General features: G+C 51.4%; 1 long non-coding RNA gene across 2 annotated transcripts in view; it reads left to right on the top strand.

Moving 5' to 3' along the window:
- The first annotated feature begins 1,899 nt into the window (after positions 1-1,899).
- LOC135203653 (uncharacterized) overlaps positions 1,900-8,334 on the top strand; it is a 60,161-nt gene continuing 53,726 nt past the window's right edge. Inside the window, exon 1 of one of the 2 annotated variants that reach the window (XR_010311984.1) lies at positions 1,900-1,988. This is a non-coding gene — a long non-coding RNA (uncharacterized LOC135203653). Of the gene's footprint in view, positions 2,108-8,334 lie in introns of both variants that reach the window. The other variant, XR_010311983.1, reaches the window with a different exon arrangement.

An 8,334-nucleotide genomic window follows, 5' to 3' on the forward strand; every position in this document is an offset into this window, starting at 1 on the left:
TTATGACTCATGTATTTACTATACTGCATATGTATACAGTATTGATTTGTTAATTGTCCTACTTAAACATTCGGAGGCTACCATACATTTTAGGACAATTAACTCAGACTAGCCTATACATAACACTTCAAACCGTAGGCTAATATAAAGGTACCTCATAGGCCTAGGCTACTATACTTCTTGGCCTATTCTTAGTTGGAACTGGTACTTGACGTCGGAGACGGTCGAATCTTCATTGTTGTAATAAGGGATGAGGGAAAGGCTGGCTCCCGTTTTTTTTTTAATATTTCTTCTTAACAGTAGGTGGGTACATTGTAAAGGCAGCTTATTCCTTGCTGTACTCCTTCAATACCAGTTAGAACCAACACCGATTCTTATATCAGAATCTTACACTGGACCCCTATACTGGTTCCCTGTAATACAAACAGTTTATTTAGGAGGGCAATCTTGTGCCAAAGACCATGCAGTCATTAGGCCTTTAGGCTATGCTACTCATGCCTAACTTTACTGTTACACATCGCTGTTAGCCTGACTTTATATGCATAACGTAGGTGGAATTTACTCTAGAACTGATATTTTTATAAACATATGGAAGACTAATTCACATCTTAGCCTACATTTAATTGATGGTACAATTGCAACAACATGCAAGCTCAACATGGTGCAACTTACGTAACAGTACCATTACAATTCTTGGCAATTGGCAGTTATATCAAAGTAAAGGTATAAAGAAACACTACCAAATGTTATGGCAACATATACATTATAAACTATGACAAGTGCATACCTTTTACAAGGGAGAAATAGGTCACTTCAAATTAATATAATGGGAGATACATTCGCTTCCTCTCAGCGATGCCGTACTCGTCTCGAACAAGCAATTTGACCTTATGCAACTGCGCACTTGGTTACGGTTACGCACTTACGTACGTACACTCGATCATAGACAATCTCAACTTCGAGTGGCTAACTTACCATCTTGATAAAATGAAAACCAATTCGGTTTTCCAGTCCACTAATTTCCATGAGTACTGTCATAAATGCTAAATGAATGATTTCCATCATTACAACTGTATTACTCAATAGGGTTGTTTTGTGGCTAAGGAAATTCAGACCCAAACATGTAAAATAACCAAAATTACAACAACACTGAAGGCACATTGGTTCTATATTTCTTTCGCTCAGCGTATTTTACAGATCTGGAACAGAGTGAAAACTCTAGTTTTGCCTTGCTTGAATTGGTGTACGAGGTCTCTTTTCAGCACTTTATCTTGCTCCTCAGCTCTCAAGTACGGCAAGACATCAAGCGCTTGCAACATAGCCTAGTCCTACGCATTAAGCGGTACTTTTAAAAAGCACTTATGAAGCAGAAGAGCAAGTTATTCACGAAAAACCCCAAAGGGAAGGCTTGATGGGCCCAACTGATGGCTGATAGGGAGGCCCCAAAACAAAGCTTGAAGATGAAAAATTATGAATATATACACGATGTATACAGAAATGCCCAATAACCTTAAACAGTCGTCACAGAAAAATCAATATAGATCAAAGTATGTTCATTTCCACGTTCATTCGCATCAATCACAGTGAAAGAAATTAATATTGATACTAGAAATACAGCCAAGTCTAATGAGTCGGACCTGAAGAACGCGTGACTGAATAAAGAAGAAGTTTATTATTATTATTGGGTTTCGCTCTAATCAACGTTTCCTTTACTTTGAACTTTTTGTTTGGTCACAATGCTTGTTAATTATTTACAAACCTAAGCTTCGAGGAGGGAATTATCATATTAAAAATGATTGTTATATAGTTATTTATCGTTTTATTATACATAAACGCCTGGTATCTCGATAAATATCGAAATTATTGCATAATTATCTTTTCCTTCAACGTTTCTTCCATCGCGTACACACCTTCGTTCAGTCAGACGACTTCGGAAAGCAACCAGAAAAGATGTCAGGCAACGAATTGTGATTGCTCGTCCGTGAAGAGTACGTACTACTTAGCCCTTCGTATTTGGTCGTTATAGATGCGCTATTTAACCTTAATCACGATTAACTTTAAACGAAAGCAGGACGAGAAGGCGTATGTTTAAAGCGCCGACTCTAAGGTAGGTTACTTTGTTCGCAGTAGAGGGGCGTTTTGCCATTTTTAATTGTTTGTTTTTTTCGAACCGATCATCTTATTCGTTGTCATGAATGTAAAGTTTTTGAATTAATTTTGAATATTAGAAGATGTTTTTCCATCTCTAGTGACTAATTTCACCCAGGAATCTCTTCTGCTTTGTTGCTAGGATGATAATACTGGTGCCGTAGGCTAGGCAAGCCTCGTCCAGGCTGTCACTTTTAGAATTTTTTACATTTTTTTCCATATTAAAAATACCAGTGATGGTAATGCGATTCTTCGATTTATTGCGAAATGTATGTGAACTTTGATGAATTTTTTCGTCTCCTTAGCTCACCTACCCTACATCAATTTCGTTGTGTCCTTGACCGTTGCCTTATTGTCGGTGCGAGCCGCTGGTAGCTGGAATGGTAAACGTGGATACTGCTACCGTGCCACTACAGGTTCAGTAACTATAGCTTGGTGCACTTAAGGTAGATTTTAGGGTGAGCCCTATGCCTGTGAGACGTTTGTTTGGCGGCCGCTGATTGGCTGAGCCAAACAAACGTCTCCTGACAATAGGGTTCATCCAAGAATCTACCTTAAGTGAACCAGCTATACTAGTTTACATGCAAAATAAATAGGTGCCATATTTGGAATGAATGCAAATATGATTTTTAAAAAAAGATGGCAAATAGGGTAGAATATCACAGCAGGCCAAGCAGGCCACCTACAATCAACACCTAGCCACCCTCCGAAAAAGTACATTATAACGCGTCCTGACACCGGAGATGGGCATCAGTCGCGACTTCTTGTTGGTGAAAAACGGAGCTAAAGACCTCTACTCTCCTTTCGAAGTAAGTATTTTCTCCAAAGTTAGAAATTAAGGCCAAATTTTAAGTTGTTCCGATACGTAATACAAACCCTCGGTCCTTTAACAATAGGAAGGTAACTAGCGGCAGCTGGGACGGTCGTAAGCTTCGAACAAGGGGAGAACGGTAGTTAACTGCTTGTCCGATCGTGCGCGCGCGCGTGCCCGGGCGGTGAAGAATCACTTTTTTGCTTTCGGCCGTTGGTTGTGACAGGAACTTTGGTTCGTCATCGCTCTGCCCGCTATTTTCGTCGTGTGCTTTGGATGTTTACAATTTCTTCTGACTGGTTTGTTTGTGGTCTTGATTGAAATTGTAAGTACTCTTTTTTTCATTTTTCATTGAAAGTGAATTTAATTATGGATCAAGAAGAGCTTTCGCCGCGCCCACCAGCTGCCCGTAGAGTGTGTCCCGGGCTGGAGGGGCGTAAATGCGGCGGATTTCGCTCTTATCCAGACATTGATCCACATGAATTGTGTTATCGGTGTCGGGGGCGAGAATGCTCCCGAGCCGAACCTTGTAATGTGTGTGTGAATTGGTCGAGGCGCAGGTGGGTGCTACGAGGGTAGGAAGAGGCGTAGACCGACCAAGGAGTCGTCGGAAAGCTCTCCAGCGACTCCTTTGGTGACAGATACCTCGTCATCCTTCCTGCCTCCAGCTCAGCCCCCACGATTTGCGCCTTCCCCTGCGGGGGGGGTTTCGGAGTCCTTCTCCTCACTCGATCCGTCGAGTGTGGAGGAGGGCTCGCCGATACCCGGATGTTCAATTGTACTCGGGGTCTTCCGTCCGCTCTGGGTGGGGTTCGTCCTCCCCCGCCCCCGGGCGCGAGGGGTGGGGCCCTCTAACTGACCCAGACTGTTCCTCCTCAGTGTACTTCTGTGAGTGACGACTTTGGACAGGTGTGGGCGTCGTTGGGACTGCAGGGCGCCCCTAGTATCCAGGGCTTGATTCAACGTCTGGCGGGGTCGGCAGTTGTAACTCATGGTGTAGTCACAACAACGACAAACACAATGTCCACACCAGCGTACGCCGCCCCTCCTCATGTAGTGTATACGCAACACATTGCGTCGGTGACACCCACGGCATCAATCCAGAAGCCGATTGCTGCCGTACCTAAGAGGGGCGTGCCGCCGCCACCTGGATTTTATGTGCTGCCGACTCCGACTTTCGCTGTCCCAAAAGTTCGCCCCTGGATCTGCCGCCCGTCCCAATATGAGTTTGGCTGTATCGGAGATGCCTGTGACGCCGAACTATGCTGCCGTACCTGCCGCTAATGTTGCTGGCCCAGCCGCTTGCGCCGCTCCTACGAAGCGCGCAGTGCGGGACGCTCATGCCGATGTTGCTGCTGGAGCTGTCCTTTGCTGGTGCTGGTCCTGCTGGTGCTGGTCCTGCTGGTGCTGGTCCTGCTGCTGCTGGTCCTGCTGGTGCTGGTCCTGATGGTGCTGGTCCTGCTGGTTGATGTCCCTGCCGCTCCTGCCGTGCCTCCCCTGCCCACGTCGCGTCTCGTCATGGAGGTGCTTGCACCCGGTCCCTCAGGTCCTTCCGGACAGGATCAGTCGGGGCGTGTTGCTTTGGCAATTGGCCCGACTTTTCCGTGGATGGAAGACCTGACGTCCGTCCTAGAGAGCTGACGAAGAAGAAGAAGAAGAAGAGGAAGGTGTCGTCGTCGTCTTCATCGTCTCTTCGTCGTCTGTTGCCGCCTCTCCCCCTTCGACTTCTAAGGCTTCCAAGCCGAAGAAGAAGAAGGGCTGCCTCCTCCCCCCCTAAGAAGGCTCCTGCGGGACCTTCGAAGGGCCCGTCTCGCTCTGGCGTGACGGGGGGTGCTTCTGCTGGTCCTCCTGTTCCCTCGGGAACAGGGTCCGTCTCTTCTTCTGAGAAGAAGAAGAAGACGGGGACCAAGGATGTGCTGGCTACTTGCTGGTACATCCGCGCCTGGTCTTGTAAGCACTGCTGCTAAGCAGGTACCAGCTCGACTTCTCGTATCGCGAAAGGTCCGAGTGTACGGTCGCCCTTCGGGGCGACCGTGCAGCTAAAGTCAAGACGCCTGAGCTCGCTCACCGTCATGACCGAGGCACGGAGCAGAAGACTGTCGAGAATCGCGCAAGTGACTCTCGCCAGGCCAGCGGCCGCTCTCGTAGCGACCAGCCGGACCTCGGGCTGACGTGACGGTCTCTGACCGGCCACGGGTTGAGGCTGGGAAGAGGTCCCCTCGACCAACGGCACCAGCTTCGGCTGGTACCAGCGGTTTGACGTGCCGTGATGAGGACGCTCACGGACCGGTCTCACCGCGAAAGCGAGCTCTGCAGATCACCTGACCGTCGCTCCCACAGGGACCGGACGGAGACGGTGGCCAGCAGCAGCTCGTCTGACGCACGGGATCGGGTCGACGTACTCAGTCGAGCCGCTCGCCACAGGTGAGCGGCACGGCCAGGCCTGCAGATAGATCCCCACCGCGGGTTGGTGATCGGCTGCAGCCCCCCACGTACGCTGGTCCTGCCAGCGAGGGGGGGGGGAGCGTCAGGTCTGTCTCTCCTATACCTTCAACTTCCTTGGGCTACACCGGGAAGAGCGAGGTATCTAGGAGTGATCGTGAGAGGTGCGCCGCTCACGATCCCGTCACGATGCCGCACGCACCAGGCATGGTCTTAGGACCAGCCAGGTCGTACGCGCAAGTGGCTGGAGGCGACCGTCAGTCTGTTGCTGTTCCTCCTTCTGAAGGAGGAGGGTCTCGAGAGCTGCTCCTGTTGGAGGGACTGGACGGTCCTACTCCTCAGGACGCTGTGACTCCCGAGATCCAGAGGAACTTTGCCCAGGTTATTGCGCTGATTCGTCAGCACAACGACCTGGGGAAGGATCGCCGCTACCACCATCTGAGCCCACGTCCCGGCTCGAGTCATTTTGGGGTTTTGGGGGCCCGAAGAGGGAACCCAAAATGACGGTGGGACTGCCGCGATCGGAGCTTGCAGACTCAGTCCTTGACCAGGTGGAGAATTTCGTCTCAGGACGAGAGGAACTCCACTTAAGTCAGGACGGTCTTCCAAGCTACTTCCTCCTCCTCTGCAGCGACAGCGGAAGTTCTACGTGCCATCAGTGGATCCAATACCGCCCAAACAGGTTAACCCGGAGCTAGCTAGGCTAACTCCAGGTGTGTCCCTGCAGCAGCTCCTGTCGGAGAACTTGTGGTTCTCGCAGCAGGAGGCACTGGGCCTGGAAACTACCGCTATGGCGGCTTTCCAGGCAGTCTCTTGGTTGGATCTGTGGTCCCCTCACAGTTATCCAAGGTCGCGGCCGACTCCGGGGGGTGCTGCCCTCGAAGAAGACCCCGACTTCAGGAGACTGTGCCAGTCTGGAGGTAGGGCCAGCTCCTACCCGACGCCCATCAGACGGCAAACCTGTGGGCCAACTTGGTTCTCCGTCGTAGGGACGCTGTCCTTACACGAGTAGCCAAGGGGGCCGGGCGTGAGGCGGTAAATGGACTCCGTAACGGACCAATGAAGAGTTCCTCCGCTCTCTTTCCCGGAGAGATGGTGGACGCTGCGGTGGAAAGACGGCGCACTGATGACAGTGACCGTCTGGTTGTCTGGTTCACCAGGCAGTTACGAAGGTTTCTGGGCAACCTCGTACAACTGCGGCTAAGCCTAAGAGTTTAGCTAGCGCTTCCTCGGCTGCTAAGACGGCTGCTCCATCGAAGCCCCGAGGAAAGACTCTTCCTGCTTCAACTTCTGGTAAAGGAGGCTGTAACCAGCCCTCCTCCCAGCCCTCCTTTTCCCGAGGAGGTGCTGGGAAGAAGTCGAAGCGAGGTGGGAAACGCTAGGGACGGCGTTTCCCCCTCACCCCAGCTGCCGGAATAGGGGGGGTGGCCTAGCGAGCCATTGGGCAACTTGGCAGCGCTACGGTGCCGAGACCTGGATAGTAGACGTCCTTCGGGAGGGATATCTACTATCCTTCGAATCTCGACCACCCCACACCTCCAACCCGGTCCATCTTCAGACTTATGTGCTGGGATCTCAAAGGACGACGCTCTTCGGCAGGAGATCAAGACCATGCTGACCAAACGAGCTGTAGAAGTCGTAGTAGACGGTCACCGGGCTTTTACAGCCGCTTTTTTCTTAGTGGAAAAGGCATCGGGGGGCTGGCGCCCGGTGATAGATCTCTCCCCTGAACCGATTTGTTCGCCAGACTCGGTTCAAGATGGAGACGGCACGTTCCGTGCCTGGACTCCATCAGGGGAGAACGACTTCATGCTTTCGGTGGACCTGAAGGATGCGTATTTTCAAATACCCATCCATCAGTCCTCCAGAAAGTACCTCCGCTTCATCTTCGACGGGACGGTGTACCAATTCAGGGCACTTTGCTTCGGTCTCTCAACCGCCCCACAGGTGTTCACGAGAGTGTCACGCTGGTGTCTGCTTGGGCCCATTCGCACGGGATACGTCTTCTGAGGTATCTCGACGATTGGCTGCGGTCCTGGCGAGCTCCCGCTCGCAGTTGCTGCAGGACAGGGATCGACTTCTAAAGTTTGTTGGCGCGATCTGGGGATCGTGATAAACTACGAGAAGTCCGATCTCGAACCCAAGCAGAAGATGAAGTACCTGGGTATGCTGATCGATACGGTAGCAGCTCAAGTCCGCCCCGCAGACTTGAGGATCAGCAATTCAGGGAGGCAGCCGGCCGGTTCCTGTCTCGGCAGGAACAGGCAGCTCAGCAATGGCAAGTCGTGATCGGCCACCTGTCGTCACTCGAGAAGTTAGTTCCTCACGGACGTCTTCACCTGCGGTCTCTCCAGTGGAGACTAAGGGAGAGTTGGTCACAGGTAAAGGATCCACCTTACTTCCCCGTGTCCATCACGGAGAAGGTGAGGCAGGACCTAGCCTGGTGGCTCGACGACAGGAACCTCTTAAGAGGAGTGCCCCTACGCACTCCCCCCCCGGAGATGCTGCTGTTCTCAGACGCATCGACCGAGGGATGGGGCGCACACCTGGAGGAGTTGCTGGCTGCGGTGTGTGGGACCATCACGACAAGCACCTTCACATCAATGTCCTGGAACTCAAGGCAGCGTTTTACGCTCTCCAAGAGTTCCAAGACCGCTTGATGGGACACTCGGTGGTGTTGATGTGCGACAACACCACAGTAGTGGCATAACGTCAACAAGCAGGGGGGCCTAGTGGTCTCTCCCGCTACACCAGTTGACGTGCAGGTGCACGAGGTGGGCCAACGGCTCACTCGATAGAGCTGTCAGCACGCTACATTCCAGGCAAGAGGAATGTAGTAGCGGACAAGCTCAGCCGTCGGGATCAGGTAATAGGGACCGAGTGGTCCCACACCCAGAAGTGGCGGAAAGGCTCTTCAACCTGTGGGGGCGTCC

This window comes from Macrobrachium nipponense, chromosome 24, assembly GCF_015104395.2.
Source record: "Macrobrachium nipponense isolate FS-2020 chromosome 24, ASM1510439v2, whole genome shotgun sequence".
Taxonomy (NCBI): Eukaryota; Metazoa; Arthropoda; class Malacostraca; order Decapoda; family Palaemonidae; genus Macrobrachium; species Macrobrachium nipponense.